Source organism: Vipera ursinii (genome assembly GCF_947247035.1).
Source record: "Vipera ursinii genome assembly, chromosome: 12".
Taxonomy (NCBI): Eukaryota; Metazoa; Chordata; class Lepidosauria; order Squamata; family Viperidae; genus Vipera; species Vipera ursinii.
The window spans coordinates 15,227,992-15,249,626 of NC_139525.1; positions in this window are offsets into that span (position 1 = coordinate 15,227,992).

Here is a 21,635-nt window from a genome sequence, read left to right on the forward strand (position 1 = left end):
TCCCTTTCCCCTCAGTGTGGCTGGCTCAGGAATTCTGGGAATTGAAGTCCACCAGTTCTAAAAGAGCCAAGGTTGCCTACCCTTGGTATAGACCAGGGATAGGCAACCTTGGCTCTTTGATGACTCGTGGACTTCAACTCCCAGAATTCCTGAGCCAGCATGGCTCAGCTTGGAAACCTCTGCCTTTCCCCTCAGCATGGCTGGCTCAGGAATTCTGGGAGTTGAAGTCCACAAGTCATAAAAGAGCCAAGGTTGCCTACCCCTGCCTTAGAAATATGGACTTCAACTCCCAGAATTCCTGAGCCAGCAGGGCTCAGCTTGGAAACCTCTGCCTTTCCCCTCAGCATGGCTGGCTCAGGAATTCTGGGAGTTGAAGTCCACCAGTCCTAAAAGAGCCAAGGTTGCCTACCCCTGTCTAACCTGTTGCTCCCTGTATGCCTTAGGACTGCAACTCCCAGAATTCTAAGCCAATGAATCTAGGAATTCTGGGAAATGCAGCCTTAGCTTAGGACATAGGCAATTTCTATAAATTGGATAAAAGTTTTGCCAAGAGATTCCCCCCCCCTCCTCCACTTTTTCTAGAAAAAGACTTCTTGCCAAGTAGGAAAACATCCTTGAATTTTCCTTAAAACATTTCCTCTTCTTACAGACCATGAGAAAACCAAGAACTGCTCAGGTGTCAAGTCACGGGGAGGAGATCTCCATATCTTTTGATCCCAGCCTCCAAGGGAGGGATTGAAGAGCGCGATCCAAATGCTTTGACCTTGGGATTCGGTGTGTGTGTGTGAAAGGAGTGGGAGAACTGAGATAAACAATCCGTGTAAACCAAAGGATATGTGGGCTAGGGAGAGGGTAGCACACACGAAATGCAATTCTAACAAACAGAGCAGTGCCTGCTAAAGAAGAGTTAAAACACCATCGTTCAGTTTCTAATGTTAAAAAAACACGTAATGACACCAATGCTCAGATTGAGCTTCGGGGCTTGCTTAATCTCGGCCCCCAGAAGGACCAACTAGTAACTCTGTAGCTAAAGATCTGTTTCTTCTTCCTCAGATGGGGCCTCCAAATTCCCTTCTAGGAGAACAGCTGGAGATATTGTCTCCAAATCCATGGGACTTCCAGAACCACCGGTTGAGTCAGCCATAGCCAGGGGTAACTCAGAGGATCTTTGAGATTCTTCAGGCACCAGACATGCTGGGTCAGGATTTCCAGAGGCAGCTGGTGGTTCAGGAGGGTCCACTGGAACTGGGGCACGAAGCTCAAAAACCATTTCTGGTGGCTCATCGTCCAGCATGATCATCTCCGTGCGATCTCGGAAATGAAAGATGATAAATGGTATCCAAACGCAAAGGCACGTGGCCCCGATGATCATCAGGACTAACCCAATGTTTTTGACGGTGGCTGAAAAATAGGAATCCAGATGTTAGTTGCTTTCCTAAACCTCTGAGTGCCAGGCCCCCCCTTGATCTCAGCCCCTTCCACATTGCTACTTCAAGCAGAAGCTCACAGGCCTCTCCTTGCTAGAGAATTGTTCTCATGCTTTATTTGATTTAAAGTCAAGTACTTTTTTACTTTTGTGGTTTATCAGATTTTAGCCTGGGCTCTCCGATTTTGTTGTTACCCGTTGAGGGTTGTGTTTTTTTTTTTTTTAAGATTTGTATGTCACCCAGTATACACTGGAATGGGCCAGCCAATACATTGGAAGAAACAACTCAATTTGCAATAGTGCGAAGCATAAACTGTCCAGTTGGGTGCACACGTAAAGCTCAAATATTGGCATGAGAATCAGCATGTCTAATCTGGAAAATCCCAACTGTGAGTTAAGATAATATTGATCTGACCATTCTTGGCCTTCAGCAACACAATAAGATATTAAAATAACCAAACCTCAAACTCCAATCCAGCTTCACATGTTGTTTCACAGTCAACAGCAGACTGCTTAATCTGGTTAATCCATGCTCTAAATTAAGAGAATGCTTATTGATGACCAGTGCTGGCCTTGGGCAACACTGTAAGAAATTAAAATAACCAAACCTAAAATTCACTCAGCTTGTCATTGCTATGTAAATGAGTGATTAATACTTCACTAAGGTGACACAGTTTCCAGATCCTGTCTAGATTATCCAGTACCAGCTATGTTTTAGTAAAAGTTCCTGTTTGGACAATCCTGTCTCCAAGAGTTCTTCTTTCCTAAGATGTGAATTGGGGTGGGTTCTGACAGTAATCATTAATGCCACGCAGGCTCCGGATTTTCTTTCTCCCGGTGTGCCCCAAAACTTCTAGAAGACCCCCCACACACACACCTCGTCTCACTTCACCCAGTGGTGGGGAACTCTTCACTTAGCGCAGCGGGAAGGCGCAGAGGATAGCGCAGCGGGAAGGCGCAGATGATAGCGCAGCGAGGAAAGAGAAACGGCCGGTTGGTCAGTCCTATTACTCACTCCCCACCCCCTCCCCAATTACTTTAGGGCGCAGCCTTTCTTACCCTCCGACCCTTTCGTGCGGGGTTGGCTTATCTTTCCCGCTGAGACGCCGCTAAGCAGAGCCGCCCAGGGACCGCCGGTCTCTTTCGCCGGAGCGTCGCCAGCGCCTGCCTGCCTCGGGTCCGTAAGGGAGGTTTCGGCTCGGTGTAAGGAAGACTCCCCGGAGGCGTCCGAGCATTGCATGGGGTCGTCCAGCAGCGGCGTTCCGTAGGGGCCAAGGCGACACGTGTCGCTTCTACTCTCCCCCGCCGCGCAGCCGAGGAAAAGGAGGAAGAGGAGGCCGCGCGGGAGAAGCCTCTCCATGGTGCAGAAGCGCCCTAAACCGTGATCCCCGTTCCTATGTCTTCTTTCCAACCCGCCAGTCTGAAGAACTGCTTTATCGCCCTCCAAGATGGAGGGGGGGGTAACTGGCCTCACCTGGCCAGGTTCATATGAACTTGCTCCACCTGTTCACACCTGCCTCAAAAGTGCAGAGAACTGAGGCCTTGGAAGTAGGTGTGGCGCTCTGCTTACTCCAAAGTAGGACTCTTGCTTTGAATTATAGGATTCCTGCTTCCTATTGGTTTGAACTATGGGCTTAGTGGTGTGAGTGGAGGGGAAGGGCCAAGATAGGCCGTGCTCTGTTAACCCAGCATGGCTGTGGCATTCCATGACGTTAACAAATATGTTAAAGGATTTTAGCCTTCTAAACATTTATCTAAAAAGTCTCAATTCAACCTAAGTAAGGAAGTTCACCAATGACTGTTTCCAGCTTCCAGTCTATGATCTGAACCACAGGCTGGTTCCTGAAAGTAACCAGAAGTTTCAAGAAGGATTGGTCACAAAGGATCCAATTTTTCCCCTTTATCTAAGAACTTTTGGGTATAAAACAAAAGTGATAGCCGTGTTCATATTGTGCCAAATGGTACTTGTGCAGTTCCCACCCCAGATTTTGATGTGTTCTAACTCCAACAGTATTGTTATAGGTTTCATGGATCCCTTACTCCTTTTTAGTTGCATGATGCACCAGCAAAACAAATTCAGCAAGATCTCTAAGTCTCCGCCCATCCAAGATCCAAGAAGCAATTTACTTTCCCTGCTGGCAAAACCTTTATGAGCATCAGTCGCTCTCCGTGGTGCTGAAAATGAATACAGCGCACTTAAAAATCGGTTCCAAGAAAGTCTTCCAGAACACAGGAGAACGTTGTCATCTTTCTGTAGTTCTTTAGAGCAGATGCCTCTTTATCCGGGATCACCCTGGCTCCCTTCCTTGCCCCCATCATCGTAGGAAATGATGTAGCTGCTTTAAAAAGGGGTAGGCAACCTCGGCTCTTTTATGACCCAGGGACTTCAACTCCCAGAATTCCGTTGAAGTCCATGAGTCATAAAAGAGCCGAGGTTGCCTACCCCTGGGCTAGGTTCATGCCTTCATGTGCTCAGAACGACCAGTCTAGAATCAACTTCAAAGGGCAATACAACTCTAGGGCTGGTTAATATTGATGGAAACGGCTATAAAGTAAAAAGATAGCCCAAAGATGGCTCAGTCTGTCTGATGGAAGCAGATGCATGATCCTGGTGGAGTAAATAGTATTTCTTGGCTTTTAGCTTTAGCAATGTCAAGAACTGCTAAAACACCTAGAAATTACAGTAAGAAGGATCTACTCTCCACAGACTGTATTTTGGAAGCCAATTCATTCTTAACCACTAAGTTCATTTTTAATAATGGCATTGGTGATTGACAGCAGCAGGTGCTTTCGTATAAAAGCTGTACCGGCTCTATTTACATTTTCACTCTTCTAGGCAATTAGGCAGAAGCTCTGCCTATATGTAGCTCCACCCACTCTATTCAAGTGCAGATTTATTCTCTGCATTCTTTTAGAGGAATTAATCTACTGTTGACAAGTTCGAACACCATACTAAACCAGAAATTACGCTCTTAATTGTATTTGTGTGCAATTTAATTTATTCACACATTACACTAAGCCATATTGTAATTTAATTGCTGTTGGCTTAGCAAAAGGGCTCCCAGCCAGTGTGGCTTTCAAATTATGGGCTTACCTTAGCGGAGGTTATTTCATATCCATGGATAAACAAATAGCCATGCAGATTATGTGAATTGGGTTATTGGGGCCCTTACACCAGCACAACAGTGACTTTTCTCTTGTGTGTTCATTAGAATTAATCCTTCCAGCTTCAGTGGCATTTAAAGGAATCAAGTACACTGCTTCAAAAGGCCAGTTTCAGAAAACTAGACATTTTTATGGCTGAGTTGGTGCATATATGTATAACCTTGCATTTGAGAAATGTCCATGTTTCAAAAAAAAAAACAATAAAACCCCAGCCTCTTCCACCATAAGAAGAATTTCATTCAAGAGGCATACAGAATTGTTTTATCCCTTCAGGTTTATTACATGGAAATGGTCATACAAATCTACACCTTTAAAAGAACGGCACGCTGAGCTGTGTGTAATAAAAAAACCTCCCGTAGGAACTGTAAAAAGAGGCTCCTAGATTCCATTGGTAGAATTGCAGTCATCTGCATCAGCTAGGAACAGTCAGAGAAGAATATGGGCTTGATAAGGGAGTTAATGTAGGTTCTTAATTTACACAGAAACAAAGGCTGAACATTACATTGGAAAGGTCTTCGAGAGCTGGGGTGAGAAGCTTAGTAACCTGCCAAATGTTTGGGACTCCAGTGCCTGTTAGCCCCAAACCATCCCCTATGTAGCAACAGTTTGGAGCAAAGAGTAGCCCCAAACACATCAACGCCTGTTTGATGTTACCTGTTCGATTTCACAGTAAGGATTGTTCCCGAGGAGCAATGGGTGCAGTTAGTGATCGGCCTTGGATCGCACCAGTCTCTCATTTCTTAAAAACGGAGGGCAATTTGAAGAAACCACTCCTACATTTAAAAAGCAGTCCATTCGGCGCACCTGCGGTTTTAAAAAGCTTCACAATACCTTGGCAGATTAGCTCGATCGGACCCGATTCCCAAAGCCAATGAACTGAAGACGCCAACCAAAATCCAATCTCTCTCTTCACGAGTTTTCCCTGAGCTTGGAGTCCAACTCCCGTCAGGTAGAAGAGCCTCCTCGCGAGGAGCAAGATTTCCTCCCCTGCTCAGCGCTCGTCTTCCATTTCTAAAATAGTCTCCCAGGGGGGTCCGCAACCGCCTCCACTTCCAGGAGCTGCTGCAGACGAGGAAGCTGACCCGTCCCTGGGGGCGCTTGGCCTTCGGAAGTGCACCAACGCCTCTCTGTGCAGCGCAGAGGGGATAAAGCGGACCTTGCAGTTGCTCTCAGCCAGAGGAAAGCCTCGTGGAGTTCTGGATGCAAAGGCCCCGTAGCGCTGCGGAGACTGGAGGAAGGTGGTCCGGGCAAGGGGTCTACGGTTGCCTGTCCAGCCTTGCCAACTCTGGGGGAGACAGGAGAGAAGCCAGGGATGGCGCTTCCGGCGGAAGCAGCAATAGATTATTAAAGCCAGGGCAGCCACAGAGAAGGCAATGAGGATCGGAGTGAAGTCCCACTCAGCTGGAAAGAAAGAAAAAGAACAGGGCTTGTGATTAAAGGAGCCTCTTTTTTGCATGTCACCCCCCCCTTTCCGCTTTGAGGCCATTCTTCCAAGTAGAGCCCACCAGCTCCAGCCGGCCTGGGGCAGCAGAAGCCCCAAAGAGGGGCCTGCACCAGAGAAGTCGGACCACCCGATCTATTGCAAGAAGCAGGCAGGGACCAGCAGTCCTCCTAAGCAAGTTCAGAGGAAGTAGCTATTCCAAACCGGGGTGGTGATGGTGGGGTGTGTGTGTGAGAGCAGATACGCTCGCCTTTCAACCACCCTCAACTCAAGATTTACCTGGTCATCCCCAAAGAGGGTTTTTTTATTACATTTATATCCCGCCCTTCTCCGAAGACTCAGGGCGGCTTACAAGCTTAGCAGTAGCCTTCATTCCATGTATATGCCTGCTTATTAGGGCTTTCCCCCCCCAAGCGGCATTATTACACAGTCAGCTTATTGCCCCCAACAATCTGGGTCCTCATTTTACCTACCTCGGAAGGATGGAAGGCTGAGTCAACCTTGAGCCTGGTGGGACTCGAACCTGCACTAATTGCAGGCAGCTGGTGTAACTTAAGGAGGCATTAGCCCCCTGCTCCACCAAGGCTTTTCCCCTCCCACAAAAAGCAAGCGGACTTTCTCGGCGTTTCCTTTGAAGACTTTTCACTTCTTCCCATCCAAGAAACTTCTTCAGTTCTAACAGGGTTAGAAATGGAGAAGCTCCTGGGATGAGAAGAAGCGAAAGGTTTTCAAAGCAAAGACGGAGGAAGTCCGATCGGCAAGAGAGGGGAGGGGGAGAAAGCTCAGGGACAACCCTGACCTGGATGAGGCAGAACCCCCAGAGAGGAAGTAGACTCTTACGTTGGTCGTCAGCCGGGGAGGGCCAGCTCCCTTCGCCCCACGCGGCTCGGCTGATGTTCACCTTCAGGTCGCGGGGGGAGAAGGGGAGGTCGGGTCGGGCTCTTCCTTCTGCTCCGTCCCGGGTCGGGCTGGCGAGAGGTCTGACCTGCGCCTCCGTCTTCAAATCCCCGGTGCGACCCAGACCCCTGGGCGGCGCGGCGCCGGGAGTCCAGAGCCAGCTTAGGAAGCATAAAATCACCAGATCCATGGACCGGGTGGGTGGGTGGGTGGGTAAGCGTCGCCGGCCGAACAAGTCTCCCGTGGAATTCGCCTTCTCCTCCGGCTGCCTAAGACCCTTCCGACTTAAGCACCCACCGGCTTTTATCGCCTGCCCGGAACCGCTCCTGTTTGCTGGATCCGTTGGATGCAGCTGAACTCAGCTGGCTTAGCTCGGATCCCCGCCCTCCCAAGGCCTAGCCCAGCCCGTCCCGCGGGCGCCGCAACCCGTTGTGTGTCTCATTAGCCGCGCAGGCCAGGAACGGTTAATCTACCCGCAAGGGAGCTGCCGTTCTCCAGGGTGTATCGATGATCCCAACGCCCATCGGCTACAACCGCAGAATTGGGTGGGGGGTCCCAAACACCTGGAGGCCGCTGCTTTCCATAGCCCTACTCGGGGTCAGTAAGTTGAGGCAACGTCGTAGTCAGGTTGAAAACGAGCTTTGCAGACCAACATGGTTGGAAGCATCCCATGAGCCTAAAAAAAGAGGAACCCAACTGGCTGGGTTTATTTCAGGGGTCTTCAAACTCGGCCCTTTTATGACTCATGGACTTCAATTCCCAGAATTCCTCAGCCAGTGTGCCTGGCTGAGGAATTCTGGGAGTTGAAGTCCATGAGTCATAAAAGGGCCGAGTTTGAAGACCTCTGGTTTATTTGATTTCCTCACCCAAGCCGATCCTTTTCTTTTTTTTTTTTCTTTTTTTTTTTTTTGCTTCATGCGAGCCCAACCTGATCGTGTATGTGTATGATATGGGGGCTTGGTACATGCACCGTACAAAACCAGGCTGAAAGGAGTTCGTTATATTTTATTGACATATTTATTTATTATATTGATGTTCTGAAAGACATTAGCCATAGATCATCATGGAGAAAACCCTAGGGCAGGGGTAGGCAACCTCAGCTCTTTTATGACTCATGGACTTCAACTCCCAGAATTCTCAGGAATTCTGGGAGTTGAAGTCCATGAGTCATAAAAGTGCTGAGGTTGCCTTCCCCTGACCTAGGGGCTGAAAACAAGTTGATGGACGTGTCTATGGAGAGCCTCAGACATCCAGGTCAAGGTTGTCCTACAGATGCTTTTTTCACCAGGCAACTGGTCTCCCTTGATTTTCTTTGAAGACGTTTTCCTTCTCACCCAAGAAGCTTCTTCAGCTCCTTGATGAACATAATATACCAGTCAATTGGTGCTTCGCCTTATGGTGGAAGTCAAGCATGTTCTGTTGGTCTCCTCGTTAGACCATTGTTAGTTTACACAATACAAGCACAAAATATGTCTTGTTATTTCAGAGTATTAGAGTTAGCCTGCTAAATGTGAGCCCCTAAAACTGGGCTGAGTAAATCCTGGAAAGGTGACTCTGATACTTAAATTACATTTCAAGTGTCATCACTTTAAAGTGAGCACAGTCTTTGCCGCTTATCCTAATTATCTCCTTTGTACCTCTCAGTAAGCCGTTGAAACATGATTTGCCGTGGTTTGTTGAATAGATCATGGCTACTGGGTTTCCCTCACGAAGCCATAAACTGGGAACTGCCGCTCTGAATTGCTGGATATGCAACCCTGAAATGTAAGAGGGGTGGTTTGCCTTTGCCAGTTGGGTGAAAGCAACCTCTGAGGTCAATTGTCCTCTTACCTTGTGAAGTCTGGAGCTCAGGCACAACAGCTCAGATCTACAAAGCAGCCAACTCTCAGGGCTCAAACTTCACAGGAGTGCAACCTCACCTGGGTACTCATCGTGTTATTGTCTTCAGTGGGACTGATATTGCGACTCTGCAGAAAACTTGCGGCTTTCGGGATAAAACCTGCTGCAGAAGAGAAAGCCGGGCTTTCAGTTATCTAAATCAGTGGTTTTCCACCTCAAAAACTTTTAAGAAGTGTGGACTTCAATGCTCAGAATTCTCTAGCCAGCATTCTGGCTGGTGAACATTGGAAGGTGAAGTCTGTACATCTTAAAGTTCCTGAGGCTTATCTCCATGACCATCTTCCTTAGTCTTTGCCTGATTGGAATGATTGGGAATCTCCATTGTGGCACTTGCCCTCTAGAATACCCCACCTGCATCCCCAAAGTCACACTCACTGTGTTATGGCTCTAATAATGCAAACAATGTTAATTAGCACACTGTGATGTCATAACATTGTCACCATTTGTACCAGATGCCTAGGCAAACTAGGCTTTCATGTTGTTGTTGTTGTTAGCTGTGAAGTTGTGTCCAACCCGTCCCGACCCCATGGACAATGTTCCTCCAGGCCTTCCTGTCCTCTACCATCTTCTGGAGTCCCTTTAAGCTCACGCCTCCTGCTTCAGTGACTCCATCCAGCCACCTCATTCTCTGTTGTCCCCTTCTTCTATTGCCCTCAATCTTTCCCAGCATTAGGGAAGTGAGTCCTTCCTTCTCATTAGGTGGCCAAAGTATTTGAGTTTTAGCTTCAGGATCTGGCCTTCTAAAGAGCGGTCAGGGTTGATCTCCTCTAGGACTGACCGGTTTGATCGCCTTGCAGTCCAAGGGACTCGCAGGAGTCTTCTCCAGCACCAGAGTTCAAAGGCCTCAATTCTTTGGCGCTCAGCCTTTCTTATGGTCCAACTTTCACTGCCATACATTGCAACTGGGAAGACCACAGCCTTGACTATACGCACTTTTGTTGACAGGGTGATGTCTCTGCTTTTTAGTGTGCAGTCTAGATTTGCCATGGCTTTCCTCCCCAGGAGCAAGCATCTTTTAATTTCTTGGCTACAGTCCCCATCTGCAGTTTCATGTTGAGGCTGCCTTAAAAGCCACCTGTGATTTTGGCTCATTCACCACTACAGGGCATTCATTCATACACCATGCTAGCATCAGACCAAATAAAAGGTGATGCTTGTGTGCACTCTGCTGTTTTAGTGGCAGCCCAGCTTCATAAAACATAATCACGAGGTCCAGACTTCGAAAATATCACCAAAGACTTTTCACCCTCTTGGTATCTGTGCAAAAAAGGGGGGAGATTTCCCTTTAGCATTTGCTTGTATTCCCACATAGATTCTAGCAAGGTTACCCTTTGCTTATTCAGAAGCAGATTTCCATTTTAGCTCAGCTATGTGGGTTTCTTCTTGGAACCACCCCATATATACTTCTACATTAAACAAGATTAGAAAAACCTATGTTAAGGTAGTTGAACTCTGGTTTACCAAGTATATCAACATTGGCTAGGTACACATGCAAAAAGCAAGCAACATTTAAGACAGAAGTATCCAATTTGGGCAACTTTAAGACTTGTGGACTTCAACTTTAAGAATTCCAACCTGGAGAATTCTGGGAGTTGAAGTCCACAAGTCTTAAACCTACCAAGGTTGGCAAATCCTGGTCTAAGGACACAGCAAACAAATTGCATTACTTTGGCCAAAATAACCATGTTTCAACTCTCTTATGCCTAGAAGGGTGTCCTTTCCTGCCAATCAAGGGAGGGGGGATACCTTTAGCCCAGTCCACAAAGAAAAGTCAAACCATCATTTAAAGACCACACAACACAAGTTTTATTGGTAATTTGGTACAATTTGAAGGTAAAAGTTGGTTTCTCATTTGTTAAAAACAGTTGCTTTCTCCCTGTTGAGGAGGCAGCGTGGCTGCTTTTTCCTAATACAAAGATAAAGCTAAAAGATTGAATCATACAACCAAGTTTTAAAAATTGTAGAGGCAGATATGTCCCACCTAGAATTTTAGATGTTGGCAAAAGTACAGAAAACAATTACACGGCAAACAATTCGTAGATAAGCTGATCCAAGGTAGCTAATTCCTTAGGAGGAAGAAGCCAAGACATTATCTAATGAAACATTTCAGGTGGTTACAATGCTAGCTTGTCTAATCTTCATCAAGTGTTTTAATACATTTGCTTCAGAGACTCAGCTTCCCTGCCCTTCTCAGCGGACTTTGCTTCCCCCCCCAGTTAACTTGGAGTTTGTAACTAGTTAGTTGTACACATTAACAAAGATACAATGGCTAGGCAACATGAAAGTAAACAGCTCTTAACTCCAACTCTTAGCAACTTTCTGAATACAACCCAAGTTACCCCTTATACATGGAAGTTTCTTTCATGGGCAAAGTTAGTTCACAATAGCATATGAGTTGTTTCAGCTATTCGTGGTACATTTGAACCAATGTTGGTCTGGCATGCAAGCCCAGAGTGGAAGGGGCAGGTGAGTAAGGTGATCTTGGTTCAAGCAAAAAGAATCGATCTTCCCAACGTTTGGCATCAGTTGTGACCCAGTAACCACTTTGGAAGGGATGTTCAATGGTTTGCCGATTGCACGGTTGCAAAAAATAAAAAGGTGATGGACATTAAGCAAGCAAAGGATTACATGGTTAAAAGCATCAATCAAGGCTATTCAATTCAATTAAAATCAGAATTCTGAGAGGCTCATTCGTTTTCTTGATTTTAAAAACAAGGGATCTCGTGTGGTGGTTTCCTCGGGAAGCACAAAGGCTCCCTTAGAAGTGGGGACCGGCTAGATTGCTGGGACCCCTCCTTCTGCTCCAGAGGGCTCGTCTGGGACCCCTCCTTCTGCTCCAGAGGGCTCGGCTGGGACCCCTCCTTCTGCTCCAGAGGCTTCGGGTGGGGCCCCTCCTTCTGCTCCAGAGGCTTCGGGTGGGGCTCCCGCCACAGCTCCGTCGGTCTCGGGTGGGGCTCCCCCCACAGCCTCGGCGTACTCCGGTGGGCCTTCCCACATAGCCCCAGCGCGCTTGGCTGGGGCTCTCCGCACATCCGCGGAGGACTTAGCTCGGCGGCGCTTCCGACGGGAGGCGCGGGGCACAGGAGCCGGCAAAGTCGGGGAGGCCAAAGGATCGATGACACTATACGCGGGTGGGTCGTCCGGAAAAGGGGGAGGCAGGGCTCCCCCCTCGGCCTCGTAGAACGTGGCCGGGTCTTCGCTTTCGGCCCCACGGATCCTGACCGGGGAGCCGCCCTCGGCTCCAGGGAGCCGGGCTGGGACTCCCTCCTCGGCCGCAGGGAGCTGGGCAGGGGATTCCCCCTCCCCCTCGGCAGGGCCCATCCTAAGTGGTGCGTCGGTCACGGGAACCGGCGGAGGGTCGAGAGGATAGAGCGAGCTGTAAGGCGGCGGCGCTTCATCATTGTCGTCGAGATCGCTTGGAGTCGGGGAAGGAGGCCGGGGAGGGCGAATTTCCTCCATCTGGGTCTCTCCTTCCTCCTCTTCGTCTTCCTCATCTTCAAAGATGCCGACGCAGACTCTCGGACACCTGAGAACGGCGACAGTGCGGCAAAGGAGCCACAGGACCATGGTGCCCAACAAGATCCCAATAAAACTCCAAAGGATGGTCATCTTGACTGGAGGGGGGGGGAGAAAAAAAAAGATGAAAGGACCCCCGTTGGAAGCCCACCCTCTGCCCTGCCATCCCGTTTTCAAGTAGCCCCGGTTTGCAAAAATAGTGGACGGATTGAAGTGTGGAAACGGGCGATGCCGGACAGTTGACCCTCAAAAGATGGCTGGGTTTTAGGGAAGAGGCGGCCAGCTTTTTCGGACCGAGGAAGCGCCCCCACCCCCACCCCCATCGCATAAAATCAACTGGGCCAAAGGACAGGAGTCCCGGGAGGTGAGCACCCAACGCTCCGGCATCCACCGTGCCTGGGAGAGAAGCCCCACCCCTTAAGAACACTGAATCCTGCTGCTTTTCTCATTCCTGGCATTTCCTGGTGGTCTCCTGTTCATGGAGATAAGCCAGCCCCAAAGCCAGCCTCACTTCAGAGAAGGTGGGCCAAGGAGCTGTCCGGGAAGAAGAGGAACAGCTAAAGCTGGGGGCAAAAAAGTGGGGGGGGAGCACATTTTCTTAGCCCAGAGAAGTCACCCCTTACCTTCCTCTCCATGTGGCGGTGAGGGTGAGGGTGAGGGTGAAGGTGAAAGTGAAGGTGAAGATGAGGTCAGACTGGTCATTTCAGCAACGGGGTCAAAGGCCGGGCATTGGGTCGGATCCAAGCTCTTCTCCTGGGAAGCGCAGCAGAACGGCTCCTGGCAGGTGCCACAGCAAAAGCGGGCGTCCTCAGGATCTTGAAGCCCCGGGCAGTGATAAGCCATCATCTGGGCCTCGGGTCTCTCCAGCTGGAGGTAGCACAGCTTCCTCACCAGCTGCCCGCCGCCTCCCCCTCCCCCAGAAGCCAGCAGGAGGAGAAGCAGACACAAAAGAGGGCCCTCCATGGTAAACCCACCCGCAACCACCCAACCCAAAACCCACCCCCTCTAAAAAAATAAAACCCCAAATGAGCCCCCCCAAAAGGCGGCAGAGCAGCCCCTGCCTGGAGCTGGCTTTATATCCCCGGAGGCAATTCATGAGGGTGGGTGCTTAACTTGTCTCACCTGTGGCTCACCCCTCCGCCCTGTTGCTAATTAGGGGCCGGGAGAGGCCCTGATTGAAACACCTTACTCCCGAGAAAATCATGGGTGTTTCATGGAATCTGCAGAAAGAAAGAAAGAAAGAAAGAAAGAAAGAAAGAAAGAAAGAAAGAAAGAAAGAAAGAAAGAAAGAAAGAAAGAAAGAAAGAAAGAAAGAAAGAAAGAAAGAAAGATCTCAATCAACAAGAAAAAGTAACTGCCAAGAGCAGTGTTGACATGATATCAACATAATAATCAAACATGGGCTTTACTCTCAAGGAATCTAGTATTGTGGCTGGTTAACCCCTCTGTAAAGTTGCTATTCTTTTCCAAAATGTCTTCCATGTTCTAAAAATAGGAAGCTGGCATGGTATGTTTCTAGGGGAGCTCTGGATTTTAACCTTTCAGTTAATTTTACATTAATATCACATAGATCTTTTTTACCTTGTTTTTTTATCTAGAGTTGCTTGCTGGCCCCCTTGAGTTTTAATTTGTTTACTTTTTGTTTACTCGTGGCAATACGTCCTATTTTTGAATTGTCCTCTCACTGATGGTTTATTCCTTTTGTGTTTGCTTTATTATACTTCATAATAATAATAATAATAAACCCTTAAGATTTGAGAATATATTCCTGCAGGCATTGGGGGGGGGAAGTGTCCAAAAAGTCAAAAGATGCGACTCAAGATGAAAGCACATCCCAATAAATGGCCCACCAGGATTTATAGTTTTATACAACTACATGTTAGGAAGTGTGTTGTCTAAATCAGCAAAAAGTGGTTGTTTACTGTTGAGAAGGGATCCACAACATTGTGCAAAGCTTGGCAGCTCTTTGCACAACTGTCACACCTTCCTGCATTAACCAGTTCAGGTTTTGCATGCTTAGACCACCAAAAGCTAACCAAGTTTTAATTCTGCTTAGCCTATTGTGTGGACATTTATAGTGTGTCTGGCAACCTGCTCAGAACACAGCTTTGCCAGATTCATTGAGCAGGGCCCAGATCCCATGCAAGTTTACTCAAGGGTTGATTCTGCGTCATACTCTGAGCCAAGCCAACTAAAGATGAAGACACAATTGACACTTCATGCTAAGCTGGGTTAGCTTTAGACTTAGCTAGAATCTGATCCATTTGATCCATGGAGACCTGGGATAGTCAGATGAGGATGTTTGATGGTGTTAGAGGTACCGTCACAGGATGGAAGCTGCTGTGAGTAAAGCTGCCTTTTGCAATTGACCAATGGTGAATCTGTCAATGCTGATGGTGTTCAGATGGTGCTCCAGTTACTTTGGGATTGCACCCTACGTGTCTGTCACTGTTGGTACTATCCTTGTTTTCTTTTGCCATAGCCATTCTTCTTCTAGTCACATTATTATGATTATATAAAACTTTTATTCATAAAACATGAAACTCAGTCAACTGAACACTCAAATTGACTGGCACTAATGGTTGACACAGGTTGCTGCCAGCATCCTAGGTATCAACCAGGTATCTCCTTAACATGTAAGATGTTCCGAGTAGCGCAGTTTTTTGTAGCTTTGCTGGAGTTATTGCAGGAAACTGTAATTTCTTGATGTATTTTGTAAAGTTTTTGGACATCGTTCCCAGTGCCCCAATGACAATGGGTATCACTGTTACACGTTTCTATTATTATTGTTGTTGTTGTTGTTATTTACATTGGGTTATATATTGTGAGTCCCTTGGACTGCAAGGCGATCAAACCGGTCAGTCCTAGAGGAGATCAACCCTGACTGCTCTTTAGAAAGCCAGATCCTGAAGCTAAAACTCAAATACTTTGGCCACCTTATGAGAAGAAAGGACTCGCTGGAGAAGAGCCTAATGCTGGGAAAGGTTGAGGGCAAGAGAAGAAGGGGACGACAGAGAATGAGGTGGCTGGATGGAGTCACTGAAGCAGGAGGCGTGAGCTTAAATGGACTCCAGAAGATGGTGGAGGACAGGAAGGCCTGGAGGAACGTTGTCCATAGGGTCACGATGGGTCGGACACAACTTCACAACTAACAGCAACAACAACAAGATGTTTAAATGGCAATTAATTAAGCCATGTTCTCCACAGTACATTGAACCAAATTGGCTGGGCTTGTACAAAAAAAAAAATTGCTAAACCCACAAGAAAACTGAAAAAATTTAATACTGACCAAGAGCAGGTCATTGCACTTTAAATCATGGCTTTTAATTGACCTGGTTTAGCATGTTTTGTGAAAACCGCCATAACACTGAGGAATCATTATTTGAGCTTTCAGCAAGTCATAATCTTCTTGCTGGGGGAAAGTCAGGTAAAAAACCCAACATTTTTTACATGACTTTACCTGAATGACACAAGGCACGATAAAACAAGGTATGCCTCTATTCTAATTTCTCAACTTCAGCACCTGAAGATGCGTGAACTTCAGTTCCCAGAGAATTTAGGTTCACACCTCTTTCAGTTGCTGCATTTGAGAAATAGTGAGAACTGAAGAAGCTTCTTGGGTGAAAAGCCAAACGTCTTCAAGGGAAAAGCAAGCAAGTCCAGTTTTTCTTTTGTAAAAGCACCTTTGGCACAAGCATGGCCTGGATGACTGAGAATCTCCATAGACACATTTGAGAAACGCTGCTCTCACACACATCTAATCCAAATCCAGGTTAAAACTAACCGTCCTTTGTACAAGGTGGAAACGAAGATACCAGCTCTTTCAGCAACTTGGTTGAGTCTTTCCACTTCACTTTTCCACTTTGTCTAAAGAACAGGCTTGTCACCAGTGGAGTGAAAAATGAAAGTGGACAAGAATAGGAAGAAAGCAAATATCGGCTTGTGTCTGACAATAAATTAAGCTAAGCTAAAATAGAGTGGGTGGTTTATGATTCCTCTTGTTACAGAAATACAGCTGTCATCTTAATAGGTTTACAATGTAAAATGTACTGATACATGTATTAATATATCATTGCCTGTATTAACATAGCAATTAATATGTCTTTGTATTTGGGGGTTTCTGTTTTTTGTGTTTTTTTTTAAATTTGTATGGTTTATAAGATTGCTTTAATCTGGACTGTCTATTTGGTTTGAGATTTCATTTGTTTTTATGGCTTTTCCAGGTTTGCCTGCTACCCAGACTCCGCTGGAGTTGGGCAGCAAGTAAGTTCAAATTAAATAAATGTATGTTTTAATTTGGTAGACATTCCACATTCTGTAAATGCAGCTGTGCTTCGTTAACCCAACTTTAGGCTGAGCATGTTGTGTGAACCCAGCCAGGCATTGTGTCAGCAACTCCATCCGTTTGTTGTTGACCCATGGAACGTTGTGGATAAGCAAAGCATTGCAGTCTTCTGCTGCTGCTGCTCGCATTGAACACCAACAGTCAAGCATTTCAGCCATTTCTCAATTATGGCCATTATAATCATCTCACGGTAACCAAGTTGAGAAAGACAACCATGGAAAGTGAGTTGCACCAGCTGTAGAAGGTCACTTTTCTTTAATGAACTTTTTTGAGACATACATGCAACCATTGTAGCATTTGAACACAGAACCATAGGCCTGGAAGGGACCTCAGAGGCCTTCTAGTCCAACCCCCCTGCTCAAGGCAGGAGACCTTATGCAATCCTGGTCAAATGGTTGTCCAGTCTATTTTTGAAAAAATCCAGTAATGGTGCAGGCACAACTCCTGGGAGCAGGATATTCCATTGATTGTTCAAATAATTAATTAATTGCTTTCCCCCTGTCTATGTGCCTTTAATAGGTAGATCCACTTTACATGAGGGATGAGATATGTTCCACCCTCAGCTTGTTTTAAAATAAAGTTGCCTTGATTCAGATAAAACTTGGCTTTACAAATTACAGACAATGGTGGCCAGGTTTATGGACGTATTAAGCCCAAGCAAATTTGATAATTTATCACCTGATAATGATTTATCAAACCTCATCAAGCCTTAATACAATTCTTGAAACAACTAGCATTCTAAGGCTTAGCTGGCATTCTCGTAGCAAATATAAAAATGAACAGGACAATGTTTCTCAATCTTGGTAGCTTGAAGATGGGGGGACTTTAACATCCAGCCAGACAGTGTTGCTCTTCATGTGGAATTTTCTTCGATTTCTTTTTTGGTACAGCTGTTGGTAAGAAACCAGTCAGTAATAAAAGAAAGGGGGGAAAATCAGCATAAAAGTTCTCAAAACTAATGTTGCCCCAATATACAATTAGGTAAAGGTAAAGGTTTCCCCGCACATGCGTGCTAGTCGTTTTCGACTCTAGGGGCTGGTGCTCATCTCCATTTTAAAGCCGAAGAGCCAGCGCTTGTCTGAGGACGTCTCCGTGGTCATGTGGCCGGCATGATTAGACGCCAAAGGCGCATGGAGCTCTGTTACCTTCCCACCGTAGTGGTCCCTATTTTTCTACTTGCATTTTTATGTGCTTTCGAACTGCTAGGTCGGCAGAAGCTGGGACGAGTAATAGGTGCTCACTCTGTTACACGGCACTCGAGATTCGACCCGCCAAACTGCCGACCTTCTGATCGACAAGCTCAGCGTCCTAACCCACTGAGCCACTGCATCCCTATTAATATACAATTACTGGGCCCAAAATATACGGTATTCTATCTAGCCATCTATACTGGTAATCCTCAATTTATAGCAATTCGTTTAGTGACCGTTCAAAGGTACAATGGCACTAAAAATGTGTCTTTTGACTGTTTTTCACACTACCATTGCAGCATCCCTATGGGTCACGTGATCAAAATTCAGATACTTGGTAACTGACTCATATTTATGACAGTCGCAGTGTCCGGGGGTCATGGGGTCCATCTTTTGACGAGCAAAGTCAATGGGGAAAGCCAGATTCACTTAACAACCATGTCACTAGTTTGACATCTGCAGCGATTCTCTTAACAACTGTGGCAAGAAAGGTCATAAAATGGGATGAAGGTCACTTTACAAAGGCCTCACTTGGCAACAGAAATTTTGTGCTCAATTTTCACATGTCGTGGATACCTGTATCCCATGAAACCACTTTTTTTCCCCAGGATACCGTAGTCTCCATCTCTTTCTGACACAGTAGTAGGGAAGGGCTAATTTGGGGAGGGGAGAACAATTCCACCGGGTCAGATGAGCCGTGGGAAAAGTCTGTCTTGACTCCTCAAAGGAGGGAATCAAACATGCTCTCCCAAGGCACAAGGGAGGCAGACCCTGGTTGGGCAGATGGTTTCATAGATGGTGAGGACTGAGCTATAATAGTTTCTCTGGATAATAATAAAATGGCATCCAGAGACACAGAACATAGAATCCACAAGGCTAGAAGAGACTCTGTGGGGGGGGTTTCTTTCTTCTAATCCCTGCTCAAGGAGGGGACCTTATACCATCCCAAATAGTTGTCCAGTCTCTTCTTGATGGAGCACCTGCAACTTCTGAAGGCAAGCCGTTCCACTGTATAATTGTTCTCATTGTTAGGTTGCTTCTCTCCTTGGTTAGTTTCCATCCATTGCTTCTTGTCTGGCTTTTTGTTGCTTTGGGAAATAGTTTGACCCTTTCATCTTTATAGGAGGCCCCTCAAATATTGGAACACTATTATCATGTCTCCCCTAGTCCTTGTTTTCATTAAACTAGACATACCCAAGGAGACCTTATACCATCCCAGTCAAATAGTTGTCCAGTCTCTTCTTGAAAACCTCCAGTGATGGAGCATCCACAACTCCAGGTGGGCAAGCTGTTCCACTGATTGTTCTGTCAGAAAATTTCTCCTTACTTCAAAGATGGATCTCTGTTCCACCCATTACTTCTTGTCCTGTCCTCAGGTGCCCTAGAGAATAAGCCAACTCCCTTTTCTCTGAGACTATCCCTCAAGTCCTGGAAGACATAGGCCCCCTATTTATGATTACAATGGTGCCTATAGCCATGAAGTCTTCTTTGTAGCCAGAGTCAGACATAAATGGGGCAGGGGAAATAAATGAGGACTGCATTGAATTTAAGAGATACTATAAGGAGGACACGATCTATGTTGTGCCTCTAGAGTTAGACCAGTGTTTCCCAACCTTGGCAGGTTAAAGTTGTATGGACTTCAACTCCCAGAATTCCCCAGCCAGCCCTGCTGGGAGTTGAAGCCCATACATCTTCAAGCTGCCAAGATTGAGACACACTGCTCTAGACTAAACCATCATGGTTGTATTAGCCCAGTTTCTAACATTACATCACATGGTCCGTCCCAAGGTTTGCATAATAGTTCATATTAAGCATGGTGGCAGGCAGGCAGGCAGAGGGACAAAGTTTTTGATACCATTGCAGATTAGGACAAAGGAACTTTGGGGAAGTTCATGTTCTTTCAGGACTGAGTTAGTGTGAGTTTAACACCTTAATATACAGGTGAAACTCAAAAAATTAGAATATTGTGCAAAAGTTCATTTCAGTAATGCAACTTAAAGGGGAAACTAATATATGAGATAGACTCATTACATGCAAAGCAAGATAGTTCAAGCCGTGATTTGTCATAACTGTGATGATTATGGCTTACAGCTCATGAAAACCCCAAATCCACAATCGCAGAAAATTAGAATATTACATGCAATCAATAAAACAAGGAGTGTACATAGAACAATATCAGACCTCTGAAAAGTATAAGCATGCATATGTACTCAGTACTTGGTTTGGGCCCCTTTTGCAGCAATTACTGCCTCAATGCGGTGTGGCATGGAAGCTATCAGCCTGTGGCACTGCTGAGGTGTTATGGAAGACCAGGATGCTTCAATAGCGGCCTTCAGCTCTTCTGCATTGTTCGGTCTCATGTCTCTCATCTTTCTCTTGGCAATGCCCCATAGATTATCTATGGGGTTCAGGTCAGGTGAGTTTGCTGGCCAATCAAGCACAGTAATCCCACGGTCATTGAACCAGGTTTTGGTGCTTTTGGCAGTGTGGGCAGGTGCCAAGTCCTGCTGGAAAATGAAGTCAGCATACCCATAAAGCTCGTCTGCGGAAGGAAGCATGAAGTGCTCCAAAATCTCCTGGTAGACGGCTGCGTTGACCCTGGACTTAATGAAGCACAGTGGAGCAACACCAGCAGATGACATGGCTCCCCAAATCAACACAGACTGTGGAAACTTCACACTGGACTTCAAGCATCTTGCAGTGTGTGCCTCTCCATTCTTCCTCCAGACTCCGGGACCTTGGTTTCCAAATGAGATGCAAAAGTTGCTCTCATCAGAAAAGAGGACTTTGGACCACTGAGCAACAGACCAGGTCTGTTTTTCTTTAGCCCAGGTAAGACGCTTCTGACGTTGTTTGTTGTTCAGGAGCGGCTTGACAAGAGGAATACGACATTTGAAGCCCATGTCCAGGATCCGTCTCTGTGTGGTGGCTCTTGATGCACTGACTCCAGCCTCAGTCCACTCCTTGTGAAAGTCCCCAACACTTTTGAATGGCCTTTTCCTGACAATCCTCTCCAGGCTGCGGTCATCCCTGCTGCTTGTGCACCTTTTTCTTCCACACTTTTCCCTTCCACATAACTTTCTATTAATGTGCTTTGATACAGCACTTTGGGAACATCCAACTTCTTTTGCAATTACCTTTTGAGGCTTTCCCTCCTTATGGAGGGTGTCAATGATGGCTTTCTGCACAACTGTCAGGTCAGCAGTCTTCCCCATGACTGTGATTCCTACTGAACCAGACTGAGAGACCATTTAAAGGTTCAGGAACCCTTTGCAGGTGTTATGGCTTAATTAGCTGATTAGAGTGGGACACTTTGAGCCTAGAATATTGCCCCTTTTCACAATATTCTAATTTTCTGAGATTGTGGATTTGGGGTTTTCATGAGCTGTAAGCCATAATCATCACAATTATGACAAATCACGGCTTGAACTACCTTGCTTTGCATGTAATGAGTCTATCTCATATATTAGTTTCCCCTTTTAAGTTGCATTACTGAAATAAATGAACTTTTGCACAATATTCTAACTTTTCAAGTTTCACCTGTAAACTTTTGCATCAATGCTACTAACATCGGATGTTCTTCCTTTGACAACAGATAGAAATGCAGCAATTTTCTCTATTGTTTTTAGAATTAGTTGCTGCTGGGAGGGGGAATAGGGATGAGAGTTCAGTTAGTCATAATAATAATAGCTCAGCCGTAGGAACCCAAGGTCATTGGGCCCAGAGCTGTTAGTGTTTTGGCGGGCTGGGGAGAAA